The sequence below is a fragment of the Danio aesculapii genome, chromosome 10 (assembly GCF_903798145.1).
Source record: "Danio aesculapii chromosome 10, fDanAes4.1, whole genome shotgun sequence".
NCBI lineage: Eukaryota > Metazoa > Chordata > Actinopteri > Cypriniformes > Danionidae > Danio > Danio aesculapii.
This window is the reverse complement of record NC_079444.1, coordinates 16,102,057-16,116,680: the sequence shown is the minus strand read 5'-3', so window position 1 is coordinate 16,116,680 and position 14,624 is coordinate 16,102,057. Positions and strand designations below refer to the sequence as shown.

At 38.9% G+C, this 14,624-nt stretch overlaps 1 protein-coding gene across 1 annotated transcript in view; it reads right to left on the bottom strand.

Annotated features, from left to right (window-relative positions):
* The window catches only part of LOC130236731 (fibrillin-2-like), a 144,787-nt gene that overhangs the window by 33,608 nt on the left and 96,555 nt on the right, over nt 1-14,624 (bottom strand). The window lies entirely within an intron of this gene.

The window sequence follows — 14,624 nt, the reverse complement described above, 5'->3', positions numbered from 1 at the left end:
TATCCAAACCACATCCTATTCTTATGCCCCATATGATGATGCATAAGTCTCCAAAACCCGACACATAGACAAATCTAAACTTGTTTTATTAAAACAAATATAAATATACTTAAGAAGAGTTCAGATGCAAAACCCTCTAAATCGATCAGACCCTCTTTTCTTGTAATGCATATTTTCTATCAGGCTCCTCTGATTAGGTTCAGCAGTGTCATTTTATAGGTAATGATAAAGTTATCGGCTAGTAAATAAAATCACTTTTTCATAAATGACACATTAGACAATTCTTTGGTTTTTAACAGGGTAGATTTTCTTTTACATCAAAACCAGCTAAATCCACTTGTGCTTTTTTTGCAATAACCTCTTAATCCACCTATTGGGACAAGACAGTATATTTTGTTAAAAATCGCTAAAGATGCAATTACTAATTATTTTACCAAACATAAAACACATACGCAAACTAATAAAATAAACTGGTTCATTAAACTGGCGACCCCTGATAATTCAGGGACTAAGCCAAAAATGAATGAATGAAATCTGTCAAGTAAGTGCATTAAGCCATGACATTAATAAAATCTTAATGGTCTGTTGTCATTTCTGATATTTGAGATTATAGATTTAATGTAAATAGAACACAATGTAAACATTGCAAACTAAGCTTGTTAGATTCAAATAATGTACAAAAAATGTACAGTGCAAAATATTCTGATAAAAAAACTTAAAATAAACCTTAACATAAAGTGAATAAAAAACATATTCCCCTTGCTATCATACGCTATGTGCAAAATGCAAACAAAATATATCATCAACATAAATATTTTGGTGTACTGCTAGTAGAACAGAGTAAAACATTGAGAAACATCAATATCTGTGCAACGTCCATTTATATAAAAGCTTATCAGACATATAGTATAAAGTAAAATAATGTATAGTTTTATACATTATATTATCTTTAAAAATAGCTTACATAAGCAAATAAAACACAAGTAAGCTACTGTGCAAAAAAAGGAGTCTCTGAGTGTCTCTCAGACATTTTCAGAAGCTGTCATCCTCACCATACTCAAGGTCTTGATCATCTCTTTTTCGTCTCTTCTAGTTCTATTTATATTATGTCATCCATGTGAAATGAACAGCATTTTGTTTAACTTTCATCTTTCATGAAATGGAGTTGGCGTTTAACATATAGAAAACTGGACTCAAAGTAGCGTCGCTGTGCAACAAAACGTTATAAATGCACGTTAAACTTACAACTGTAGGTACAGTGTGTTTTCTTTTTCTTATAATGCACAGAGTTATGAGCTAAGGGACGTTTTCATTTTCCATTCAGTGTCAGTCGGGCAGGCTCATGCAGTACATCGAACTCCATCTTTTAAAATATAAATCGGAATTGGAATAAAATTCCTCATAACTCCTCATAACAGCCGGCGTATCAGCGCGCCACTGCATTGAAAACAAATGATTTGATTTGCGCCTTCTGGTTGGTTCTCAAGACATTGGCTTTTGCTGTAAAATGCAAGTGGCGTTTAGAGGCTTTTGCCAACAAACTGTTATTTCTGAATGCGCTGACGCTGTGATTTAGATGATTTGTTCAAAATTATTTGTTGAACATGTACTACGTGCCTAAAGCATTCGCTCAATGTCATTATCTTATTTTTGGCGGAAGTGGCGTTTAGCGGCTTTTGCATCTGAACTCTTCATATAATAATTAATACTGCTAATAATAATTACATTATACAAATGTAAATTGTCATAAATAAACTGAAAAAAGCACCTCGAAATGAAGGCATGAAGGTAGTGGTTTTATATTTATGTAGAAAATAATAATTTTGTAACATGTTAATGTTACTATATGTAAAGATATTTGTGTATTGCTGTACAGCCTGTGTTTATTAAGCAATGTGTAAACATTTGGACCTAATGCGCTTTGCGCTGGACTTTAGACCAGCTTTTAGTTGGACAATAGCGCAGTCTATTTCAGTTCCTCAAAATAGCAATGCGCCAACAATGCGCCTTAACACACCTCTTTTTTAGACCAGAACACGCATGAGTCCACAATGTGGCACAACTGGATTTGCTATTTACTGTAAACAATGTGGCACAAAACGTGAAAATTAGGGTTGCGCTGGTCTGAAAATAGCAACAAATTTCTCCATACATGTCTTGTGCCTATTGCACCTCAATGTTGTTTTTACAACGAAAAGTTTTTGTGCAAACCATCAGATGAAATTCAACCTCATTACCAGTTAGAGTAAGCAAATGTGTGTTCTTACCAGTGCCAGGTATCGGGCAGGCACGGCATGGTTTGTTCCAGGCTTTTCCCACATTGTAAGCACAGCAGCACAATCTGTGTGTGATGTTAAAGTTGAGCTGGTGTTCACAGGCACTGCCATTGTAGTCACGATGGCACAAACTTTTCCTCATATCTAAAACAACACCAATCCAACAAATTTAGAATATGCATTTTTTCAAAAACATATACGGTCACTGTATTGTTCCTCTGTGAACACACTCACCCATGCATCTGTGTCCTCCATTCACCTGAATGTAATCCTGTGGACAGACACAAGTGTAGTTTCCAAGTGTGTTGTAGCAGGTGCCCGGACCACAAACCCCAAAACTGAGCACACACTCATCGATATCTGAAAGAGATATATTAGAGTCATACTCTTGAGCAAGGATGTAACTTTGGTTTCAGAATTGGGGGACAAAAAATGTAATTTTCCACATTTACATACTTCAATGGTGACACAAAATCCAGGAAAAAAATACAGCTAATATAGAGTTAATATGGAATATTTTGCTGTTTGTTCAAACTACTTATTTAAAATGAGCTGAAGTAACACACTTATTGAGATTTTCAGGGAGACAACTTAATTGTTTTATGTTCAATACACTTAAATTTGTAGAAACTGGTAAGTCAACTTAATTCCTTCATGTTGTCCCAACACAAATCGATTGTGTCTAACCCATCTTTTTTTACAGTGTGTAGCCTAATTATATTAAAATTCTCGTTATATCATAATAATCGTTTAAAGCAACCACCCTTAGTTAATGAAAAATATAAACATTTACTGTAAATTGATGGTGCTAACTTCCTGTGCAGTACAAATTTCTAAACATCAGTTGTAGACATATTTGGTTTGACAGAAAATATGATTATTCTAACCTAAGCTAATATACAGAATCAACAGACTCACATCTCCCTTTTTCATTCATGTTGTCATTAACAATTCACTCACTGATAACACTTTAGTTTAAGTCACAGTTCACTATATTAATAAACCATTAACTAACACTACTAGCTCAATAAACTACTATGTATCTGTTTATTGCAGTTTTTCTCAGTGGCTTTGGTGCATTTCTCACAACATTATTTACATTTTCACAACAGTTAATGCATTTCTCAAAACAATTAGTACAAACTGCAAAACCTAGATAACCTACAAAAGCGTGTCACTTGCTCAAAATGAATAGCTCATTCCTCAAAAGCAAGTATTCATGTCAGTGTCATCAAGATGAAAAGTTCTGACTCCATTGTTTTCGAACAAGATAGTCAAACGGCTTTGTCATGTTTTCATTATGACAGTTTACTCTGCACATTTTTTCCAATGCAAAAAGGTCAGATCTTGGTGACACTTCCTAAAAATGCTCAAGACAGCACTATATACTATTTGCACAGCCATTTGAAAACTACAGTAAAGTTAGACATCACTGCATTTAGTGAGGTATCTGAGTCTCAGTGACACTGAATATGTAAATACATCCTTATTTACAACAAACAAACTTCCTTTGGGTAGAGATACAAATTTTTAAGATATACAAATTTTTATAAACTTAGCTTGACAGATTTTGACAACTAGTTCAACATTTTAGTATGTAATGACTCAAGTAATGAAATGAGTTTTATATGGAATGACTATTCAGCATTCACAAATTTATTTAATTTTGACTAACATGACATAAGCAACTGATAGTTATAAAACAGCAGAGAGTTGTATGAAAGTGATTGATGCATGTCCAAAAGCATTTGCAATTTGTTGGAAGTAGGCTTGCCACGATCGACAGTGTTGACAATGTTACCGGTTTTAAGACACAAGACCGGTGACATCACTTTTCCACCGTGACACCGTCCCCACTTTTATTTTAAATTAAATATTTATTTGAATTAAATGGAAAATATAATTATAATAATTTACTTAAGATGAGAGTATGCACTATATGCGGCATGCGGCATATTTCATTTATCAGGTGAGGAGAACGAGGAGTCTAATTTACACAAAGAGAATGGCGGACCATTTTGGTGTCAAAACGCAAGCGCTTGGCAATATTTTGGGATTAAACCAAATGCAAAAAGAGAACCTGAAAACGTTAATGAGGCAATCTGCAAACTTTGCCTGAGAAAGGTGGCAGCATCTAGAGGAAACATAACTAATTTATACACGCACCTTCAACGCACCTACTTGATGTTTAACTATGGGTGGGTCGCGGGTAGACAAGATCAATAGCCATAAATACGCAACGCATACTCTCATTTTAAAAGTCACGCGACCATCATCTCACAATTTTTAATAATAAATAATCTTACTTTTTATTAAATCGAGTGATTTAGCAATGCCACGCCATTAATAAGCCAACTGCAGAGAAACAAAGCAACCATCGCGGCAACCGCAGTGATCACTTTTTCCGAAGTTCAGCTGTTCTTTTTTGCACTTGATTATTATACGTTTAATGTTAAAAAATCAATAATGAATGAGCTACAAGAATGTATCCTGTGTGTGTGTGCGTCTTTTATCACTGAAGCCGCTCTCTTTAAAAACCGAAAGTTGCTTCATCTGTCTGGCAATATCTCGGCTTTTAATCAAATGAAAAGTTCATTTAGATGAGCCAATATTTTAAAAATGCAGTAAAGTAACTGTGACGTGCGGCCACACATCGAATCTGAGGTCTGATCTCATCTCTGTCTCTCTCTCGCTGTCATCCAGACATTGATACAGACAACACAAAAATCAAGTTGCAAAACTGAGGCTGCTACAAGCTGACAGGTAGAATAGCTGAAGCCTTTGCAAAATCTGTTAAAATACAGCACTAAAATTAACAGGTATAAATGTCTTTCACTTGACCATGACCTACCTCTTTACCTAAATATGACTGTAGCTTGTCCGAAATCACATTTAGCAAGATTTATCGTGAGAGATGCTTTCTCAAAACGCATAAAAACTTCCCTGAGAGTGGAAATATGATTTTCCCAGCTATGGGAATAAATCACGACATCATCCAAGTATGCATTACAATTTTCAACTCCAGCTAACGTGCAGTTAATGAGTCTCTGAAATGTGGCTGGCGCGTTACGCATGCCGAAAGCCATTACGCAATATTGCATAAAATTATCCGAGTCACAAAAGCAGACAAATCGGATGCACGAGCTGTGAGTGGTATTTGCCAGTAGCCTTTTAATAAATCTAATTTACTAACAAATATTGCTGAGCCAATATTATCCACGCAGTCTTCCATGCGCGGAAGAGGAAAACAGTCAGGAACAGTCACAGCATTAAGTTTTCTATAATCGGTGCAAAATCTAGCAGTACCGTCACTTTTCGTGACCAGTAAACACGGTGAACTCCAGGGACTACAACTCGGTTTTGCCAAACCATGGTTCAGCAAATAATCAACCTCGGCTTTCATTATGGAACGTTTCGCAGCACTCACTCTGTACGCATTCTGTTTGATCGGTCTAGCAGTACCCACATCGATGTCATGTTGCAAGACTGTCGTACAGGACGGCACATCACTGAAAAGCTTTGGAAAAGAACTGATTAACTCTTTAATGTCATTACTCTGTGAATCGGGTAGATGTAAATGAGAATCTAAGTCAGCAAGAACTTCAGAATTTGAAAGTCGAGCGCACTGTTGATATTCGTGACGCACAATCAATCCATCATCTTCAGATGAGTTCGACTCAGAATCAAGAACTTCAGATACCAGAGCAGCAGTTGAAATATCAGTTTCAGTTTCCTTTTGGTCTGTACAAATCGACTCTCTAGAGTGGTAAGCTTTCAACATGTTAATGTGACAGACACGGGACTTTTTTCGGCGATCGGGCGTGCCAATCACATAATCAGTATCACTCAATTTCTTTATCACTTTGTATGGGCCAGCAAAACGTGCAGAAAAAGCAGACCCAACCACAGGTAACAATACTAATACCTGGTCTCACAATCGTGCATTAAATATTTAAAAAATTTTTAATGCATTAATATTTTTTCTTCAACTGATCAGAATGCTCTGAGAGGTGAGCACAGACTCCTCTGATCGCATTTGATGTTTTCAGCAGTGGAGAACATCAGCTATTTACTCATCTATTTAAAAAGAGAATAATTTTAAGATTTTTTAATTACCCTAATATTTTTTGCCAAAATACCATCTACAAGACTTTGCCAAAATCTTTAAGGGTTAAATAAACACAAGGCCCTTTAAATTATATGTTCATCCCCTATTGATATCTTTATCTAATACACAGGGCTGGACTGGGGCAAAAAAAAATCGGCCCTGGCATTTTGGGCCAGAGCGGCCCACTAAATTCAATCAAAATACTATCTATCTATGCACGTCCAATATTTTATCAACTCATATTCTATAAAACACAAAAGCCATATATATATATATATATATATATATATATATATATATATATATATATATATATATATATATATATGAAATAATAAATAAATACAAACTTTAATCTCAATTTAATTTCTGTATACCGTCCATAAAGATATTTGTTGAGTTCTAAAAAATACACTATTCATTCATTTTTTTTTCTTCGCATAAGTCCCTTATTTATCAGGGGTTGCCACAGTGAAATGAACTGCCAACTATTCCATGTTTTATGCAGCAGATGCCTTTCCAGCCACAACCAATTATTATTCAATAATAAACATAACAAAACTGCCTGCTAATGCATGAGTAAATCTTCAAAGGGAACAGTGTTACATTTTAACCTCTTTCACCTCATCCTGCTTGCTGTTTCACTATCTAAACAATGAAAACATAATATAAGTCAAATTTGTTTTATTTTGATATTATGATTAACAGACACCAAACAGCCTCGTGTAGCTGCATATTTTTATGAGCATCATCTTCACACTGCATATTTATAACAAAACAGGGCTTAAATATAACTGTCTCCTTTCATTTCCATTGAAAAGAATGAACTTTTCCCTGTCTCTTTTGCAGAATATCAGTTTTAATAACCAATAATGGCCATTATAACAGTATAACGTACATTAAATTTAAACAATAAAGGTTAGCAATCAGTCAATGTGCAGAATCAGTGTATGTGGTTACATAAATTAATATATTAGCTTATCTTTGCACTCAGCCAAAACAGTTAACTGAGAACAAGTGATCAAAAGACATAAGAATTGTTAGATAGAGACAACAAGATGAATTCAATATCACGTTTAACAACTATAGTGAGATGAGATCATCCAGCACATTGAACTGTCTGACATGCACTATACTCTCACCTGGGGTTTATGCTTACCCGCTGAACTAGTGGCTGCAGCTCTGGGCAGAGAGTGTGTGGTCACGTGATTTGCGATTTTAGCCGTGTACTAGAATTAACAGAGAACTTTTCAGAATCGCTAAATGAAACGCCGATGTATTTCCCGCGATTTCTCTGCGCCTCCCTTGCGTTTCTTCTCTCTGACTCTCGACTATTTTGACAAATACACACAGACGACGCACGCTCACACGGAGTCCAAAATAGGAGTTTGTGATTGGGCCAGCCCAATGTCAATACCGAAAAGAGCCAATGGGCTGCACAGTGTCACATGGGGCCGGCCCGGTCTGTCTGTCCGGGAAAAAAAGCATCTACTTTCAGAGAGTCACAGATCACAGCAGCGTCAATCAATAAGGCAGAAAAAACGATAGGCTGCTAAGCCTTTTATGGGCCGATCAATTCATAAGACGCTGATCAGCCCGGCCCAAAAAGTACGTCGGCCCACCGGGAAAGTGCCCGGTCTGCCAGATCGCCAGTCCGCCCCTGCTAATACATATTTTGGCAGAATTAAAAAGTTTGAGCACATATAAGTCACAGCACTGACCACGGGCACGCGATATAGTGAAGTGAAAGCGTGTCTGTGAGGAAGAAAGTAGCAGAAAATTCGGGGGAGCTGGATGTCTGAAACACACAAATACCTTGGTCCAGAGCTTGGATAGAGGAATTTGTCCGTATGCCTGAGATTTCCACCATTGCAATGGCTCACCTGTCAGCGGTTTACATGACGCTGGTGTTTTTCTGATGATCTGCTGTTATGGGAAGCGCACCTTGTGGTGGCTGGGTGTACTGTAGCTAAAGCGGTAATTTGCTGCAGTCAATGTGAAAGATTAATTAATTCAGATCTTTTGTAAATTTAGATAAATATTGATACTTGGCGCCAGAGTATGCATCGCGGCCGAAATAGCATGATAAATGGGCATATGTTTTGTCCCACCCCTAATCCATAACCCAACCATGCTCTCTTGGGGGCCCCCTGGTGGCCACGGGGCCCTAAGCAGCTGCTTAGTTCGCTTAAGCCTTGGGTCGGCTCTGGCCTAATGACTACAGCCCAATTGACACCCTCTGTCAATGCATTGATGAAATTAACAATTGGATGTGCCAAACTTTCTTCAGTAAAACAAAGAGAAACGGAAGTGATTGCATTGGGAACAGAGATGAGGTTCTCAAGGTGAATGCGTACCTTGGTTCTAAAGGTCAAATAACAAAAAATAGGGTCAAGAATCTTGGGTGTGATTCTGGAGTCAGATCTAATTTCAATAGTCACGTCAAAGCAGTTAGTAAATCAGCATACTATCATCTAAAAACATTGCAAGAAATTAGATGCTTTGTTTCCAGTGAGGACTTACTGTAATTGCCTCCTCACTGGCCTTCCCAAAAAGACAGTCAGACAGTTGCAGTTTATCCAGAATGCTGCGACCTGAACCAGAAAATCAGAGCACATCACACCTGTCCTCTGGTCTTTACACTGGCTCCCAGTTACATTCAAAATAGAATTTAAAATTTTATAATTATTAGTTTTAATTATCAGTATTATTACTTGTCTATAAATCACCAAATGGCCTAGGACCTCAATACATTACAGATTTGCTCACTGAATACAAACCTAACAGATCACTCAGATATTTAGGATCAAATAAACTAGAATTCCAAGAGTTCAGTCAAGCAGGTTGAATCGGCTTTCAGCTACTACGCCCCTCGCTGCTGAATCAGCTTCCAGAAATGATCAGATGTGCTCCAACATTAGGCACATTCAAATCAAAACTGAAAACGCATCTGTTTAGCTGTGCCTTTACTGAATGAGCACTGTGCTACATCCAACCGATCGCACTATTATGTCTCTCTTTCTTTTCATTCTTTTATAACCTGTTTTAACACATTTTAATCTGTTTTTAATCACTTTTATAATTTTTTATTTATACTTGTCTATTTATTCTTGTTTATGTAAAGCACTTTGAATTGCCACTGTGTATGAAATGTGCTATTTAAATAAACTTGCCTGCCTTGCCTAAATCTTGAGCTCTTGAAAGCAGCAGGACTGTGGGTGAACGAACATCGCTTTTTGTCCAGTCGCACCAATCGATCGTACCAGTTGTGTTTACTCTAGGCATGGTTGCTTTGCGCAAGTAAAGAGGTCCGACTGTGGGAGACGCCGGAGCTGGAAGTGGAGCCCAAGGAGGAGACGTAGAACTGTAGGGTGAAGGTGACGTCGAGGGTCCGGAGGGCCGAGGTGGAACGGATGGCTCACCCGACTGAAACGATGACACAGGTCCGGATACCCTCTGCGGAGCCAGAGCAACAGAGAACCAGGCATAGCTGGAGGGAAGGAGGAGTTCAACAGAGCTGGCAGGATGGAGGGACGAGGCGCAGGCCAGATGAGCAGAGTCCAGAGGGAGAGGCAAGGCGACGACTGACCAAGGTGGAGCAGAAGGGAGGAGGGATCCTGGTGGACCTGGTGGCTAACAGCCCACGGAGGAGACAAGGAAGGAGAGAGCCAACGTGAAACGGTAGGGTTAGAGGGCCGAGGCGGAGTCCGTAGCTCAGAGGGCGGAGGAGATGATGTCGGGCGACAACATCTGGTTGGCGAAGCAGGTGGGCAGGCCCTCAGTGAGACCTCCTCTCCTGGAGTTAGAGGGTGAGCTGGGGGACTGGCTGACTATAGCAGTGCTGGAGTTGGCTGTATGGCTGTTATAATGGCACTCCATTATCCAAGCCTGAAATATGATCCTTTTAAGTAACCAGTCTGACGCGACGAACTCATCCAAGTTGTTATATTCTTCTCTTGTGTTTATTTGTTCTTCAAAGCAGGACCAATCTTTCTATCTTTATATAATGATACAATATGGAACGATGGTCAAAAACTGTATCACTCCGTCTCTTTCTCTCTTTACAACAAGGATATGACGTGATCCGTCATCAATAACCAAAGGCATAATTAAAGCATGCAGTAATAATATAAACATTCTTTGATTGTATACAGTATAAATGCAATAACAAATAATAACTATACATAATAATCTACAATTTGCATAATAAATATGGCTCTAACATTCCGGCCCCAAATTGTATAGGAGGGAGACTATATCAATTACCACTTATTCTTTACAGAGCCATAAATACTGAGTTCCCTTTTATTGTCCTTTGCTTGTGGTTGCATTTATCAACTGAAACAGTCTCTTCTAACAAACAAAGCTTCATAATAGGTCTTTCTAATGTATTGGTTTTGTTTGCGCCACAACACGTCTGACTATCCCCTTTGAGTCTGGCTTAGTCTTTATGATCCTGCCCTTCAACCATGAGTTTCTTGGTGCAGAGTGATCCACTATCAGAACCACATCTCCTATTTGCAAGTTCCTGTGGGCCTTAGACCATTTTGACGTTCTTGCAATTGAGGCAAATATTCGGCAGTCCATCTGGTCCAAAACAAATCTGAGAGATACTGCACTTGCTTCCAACGCCTGCGTGCATAAAGATCCTCTTTCTGAATATGCCTGGTGGCAGCATCGCTTGCGTTTTTAACAATAAGTGGTTTGGTCTCAGTGCCTCAGATGATTTGGATCATCTGATGATTTTGTGATTGGTCTGTCATTTACAATGGCCTCCACTTCGCATAAGACTGTTTGAAGACCTTCATCGTCTAAGTTTTGCTGCTTTAACACAGAGGTAAGTACTTTCCTTACAGTGCGAATTTGCCTTTCCCACACACATCCGTGGTGGGATGCTGCAGGTGGGTTAAAGATCCAATCAATGCCCGTTTGGCTCATTGCATCTTGTATTTTGTTCTGATTTAGAGCTGTCATTGCTTCTCGCAGTTCTTTATCGGCACTGATAAAGTTAGTTCCCTGGTCTGAACGCATAACAGCAACCTGCCCTCTCCGACAGATAAAACGATGTAAGGCGTTTATGCAAGAATCTGTATCTAAAAAATGAACTACTTTTATATGAATTGCTCGGACTGCAAGACATGTAAAAATAACGCCATATCTTTTAACCAGACTGCGGCCTCTTCTGATTCCCAAGGGTCCAAAAAAATCAATGCCGACATTGGTGAAGGGAGGCTTGTCCTCTACAACTCGATCCTCAGGCAAATCTGCCATCTTTTGCATTAGAGGTTTGGCATGTATCCATCTGCATTTCAATCACTGTGCTATGACCATTCTAATTGCAGAGTTTGATTTTGGAACCCAGTACTTTTGTCTCAATTTTGCCAACATATGGTTCCTACCACTATGTCCAAGCTCTTGATGTAGGTGTTGAAGAATTAGAGTGGCAATGTGTAAGTTTCAGACAAAATAACCGGATGCTTATTCTCTTCTGGCATTGCAGATTTATTTAATCTACCTCCCACTCTCAAAACTCCATCCTGAAGTACTGGATCCAGCTTGTAAATAGGACTGTTCCTTTTTACTGGATATTTATTCCTTAGCAAAGTAGTAATCTCCTCTGCAAACTTTTCTCTTTGAGCGAAACAAATTAATTCAGTCTCTGCTCTTTCTAACTCGTCCACAGTAAGAGCATTGCTCCACCAGTTTTCCTTGTGTTTTTGCATTCTTTGGATAAGCAAGATGTTGCGTTTTCCCGGATTACTTTCCTTCTGATAAACTGCATCTTTCAATTCCTTCTTTTCTTTTGCTTGCATAGCAACACTTTTTCAATCGCATAAACCAGGCTACTTCTCTTTTTAGTTGATGCCCACATAGAGTAGTAGTCGATGAGCCAGTTAACAGCATCCTTGCTCCCCTCCACAACTGCAGCATTGACTGAAGCTAATTTTTTAACTTCGGTGTCATCTTTAATGACTTTATCATTGTCATTTGGTCTTTTGGGCCATTCTTTTTCGTCTTTTAACAAGTAACTCGGTCCTTGTATCCACATTACATCTGATGAATGCTTCTGCTTTCATGCCTCTGAAAGCATTGTCTGCAAGATTCAACTTTGAGTTTACGTACTTCCACTGATCTGCTGTTGTGAATTCTTGAATGACTGCTAAATGGTTAGCAACAAAGTCTTAAATCGGGTATTCTGGTTCTCAATGTATTTCAACACAGTCATGCTATCTGTCCAAAACACAGATTTTTCCAAATTCAAGCACAGTTCTTGCATCATTTTGTCAATTTTGACTGCGACAACCGCGGCTGTCAATTCCATTCTTGGAATTGTAATCTATTTCAAAGGTGCCACCCTTGATTCGGCCATTAGAAAGGAACAGTGTCTGTCGCCATTTTCATTCTTTATCCTGATATAAGTCACAGTACCATAACCTTCACTCGCATCAGCAAAATGATGCAGCGGAGACAATTTTGTAGATCCAAAATTTACTGGTTTGATACATCTGAGCACCACAAACTCAGAAAGCTGCTGTAAGTCTATAAGTCAATTGCTCCATTTTTGTTTTTGATCATCATCTATTACTTCATCCCAGCCTTTTTATCTTTACATAGGTTCCTTAGTAGTTGTTTTGCTGGCAAGACGACCGGCTAAAAATCCAAGAGGGTCGTATATTGAGCTAACTACTGAGAGTATTCCTTGTCTAGTTGGTTGTTTTGATTGTATCTATACTTTGAATCTGAACATGTCAGTTTTGGTGGACCACTGAACTCCTAGAGCTCTTTCCATTGGCAATGTATTGTGATCCAAATCCAGGTCTTTGACTGCTTTAGCTCTATCTTCAATGGGAATGCAAGACAAGACTGCTCTGCTGTTACTAATCCACTTGTTAATGGAAATCCACCACTACAGCAATTCCTCATGCAATTCTGGGTTCGAACTCAGTGTTCTTTTCAAACTACTAGCACGCTGCTCTGCGACACTGTGGTTGACATTTTTCATCTTTCAATGGCAAGCCAATGCAGTAGCATCTATCTACTAATTGTGTTGAATTTTCAACAAGCTTCATAAACTGCTGTCTTCCTTTGACATCTCCGGTTTGTCTTCACTGCAGCATTCAGAAAATTCTGTATTATAATGCTGCACAATTTCACTCAACTGAAATTCGATTGACCGCCATGGCTGATGGTCCTTCCTTACTACTACAACAGCTATCTGTTTCTTGGCTGAGTCCATTGAGTTCAACCCACTGCTGTTTTTAATGCATATGGACCATTTCCTTCATTTTGACTTGCCAAGTTTCCAGTGCCTTAGGAATGTTGGTTCCTATCAACAAACCCAATATCAGCATGAATAGTTAGGAAGGCCTCACTTACTTCAGATAAGGCCATTTCTCTATGGGCTTTGTGATGGAATTTTTTTCTGTCTTCACTGGAATACTTTCAGTGTATAAACTCTAGGAAGATCTATAAGATCTATAGAAGATCTATATGGCACTGACTAGGTCCTCCTCCGCACAGGCGGTAAACGAGGATCCGTTACTCTCCAGTGTCCACTCCATAAAAGCGGCAAGATTGCCTCGAGGACCATCTTCGAACGACAGAGCATTGCAATAAAATAGAACATGGAAAACAACGCCGCTAACTTTTTTCTGTTTGGGTCCGGTATTTTGCCACGTCTGGGTCTCTCATCGTACGTTCACTCTGAAGCGGCGAGAGCGTCAAAGTAGCCAGAATCATTCTTTTCAATGAGAGCCGGCTTGATAAGCGGCGAGGAGCAGCGCGGGTCTTCCTGCTGTGAGCGTTGAGGAGAGTTGAAATCAAGTCAACTTTATGATAATGAGCTATGACTCGGTTCGGCGGCAAGCAATCAGAATGAAGAAGTCCACCGCTTGAGAGGAGTTCAGAGAACACAGACCAGTGAACTTTGGTTACAACCACAGTTGTATGGCTGTTCCAACACCATCATCAAATTTGCAGATGACACCACAGTGATTGGTTTAATCAGCAAAAATGGTGAGATAAAGCATCTTCCACTTGGTGCACCGACAATAATCTGCTCCTTAACACCAACAAGACCAAGGAGCTCATTGTGGAACTTAGGAAGGGACAAACAGGCTCACATGATCCCATCCACATTAATGGGATGGCCGTTGAGCCTGTCTCATCCTTCAAGTTCCTGGGGACCCAAATCTCAAAGGACCTTTCCTAGACCACCAACACCTACAGCCTGGTAAAGA